This window comes from Condylura cristata, unplaced genomic scaffold (genome assembly GCF_000260355.1).
Source record: "Condylura cristata isolate star-nosed mole 26May11 unplaced genomic scaffold, ConCri1.0 scaffold00054, whole genome shotgun sequence".
Lineage (NCBI taxonomy): Eukaryota > Metazoa > Chordata > Mammalia > Eulipotyphla > Talpidae > Condylura > Condylura cristata.
In genome coordinates, this window is record NW_004567155.1 from 739,146 (window position 1) to 740,030 (window position 885).

An 885-nucleotide genomic window follows, 5' to 3' on the forward strand; every position below is an offset into this window, starting at 1 on the left:
GCTGCCCCCCAGCAGTGGGCCTCAGTGGCCCCGCCTGTTCCGCTCCCCCTGTCTCTGGGGGCCTCTCACTCCCCACCCCACACCTCCGGCCTGCACCCTGCCCTACACATAAATAAATGTTTTTTTAAAAATCAGCATGCAGAAAGCGTGTAAGGTAGAAAGTGGGAGTGCTGTGTGCCCTGAGAGGGGCGTCTCTACGTCACCTCCCACGGAGCCTGCGAGCAGGGGCGGCCCGACTCCCGAGAGGCGCCTGTCGGTGGCACACGTGGCTGGACAGCGCTGCTGGCCCCATCTCCACGGCCGGGTCTCACCGGGAGTCCCCGGGGCACTGCTCCAGGCTGGTGCTGTGGCGGGGTCAGGGTCCCTGTCGGGGCGAGGCAGTCATTTCTGCCCTGAGGGAGTTCTCCGGCCTTCCTGTGTCCCCCTCTAGGGATGGGGTGATGGCCCCATCCAGGACCCTGCCGGGACCCCCCAGGTCAGTGGCCTGAGATGAGGCACAGCTGCCCCACCAAGCTTGGGCAGGCACAAGCCAGGCGGGGGCCCCCCACAGGGACGCCTAGCTGCCCGTGGCCAGGCTGAGGTGGCCAAGCCCTGCGTGGAGGGGCAGTGTGCCGGGGGCCGGGGGAGGGGCCCGGAGGGGATGCTGGCAGAGGAAACCCAGGAGCTGGCTGCCAGGGGCCTGGGACCCACCCCGGGGTCCTGACCCGACTGGCCTGCGCGCCCTTCATCAACACCTGGGCAGTGACAGGCCACCTGGGCCTCTGCCCTGGGAGCGGTGGGGCGCTGCAGGCCTGTTGTAGCCAGCTGGGCCGTGGGGTGGGGGGGAGGGCGGGTCTTCGCGAGGGCTCCTCGGGTTCGGTAAAGGTGCGCGGGGACTGCCAGAGG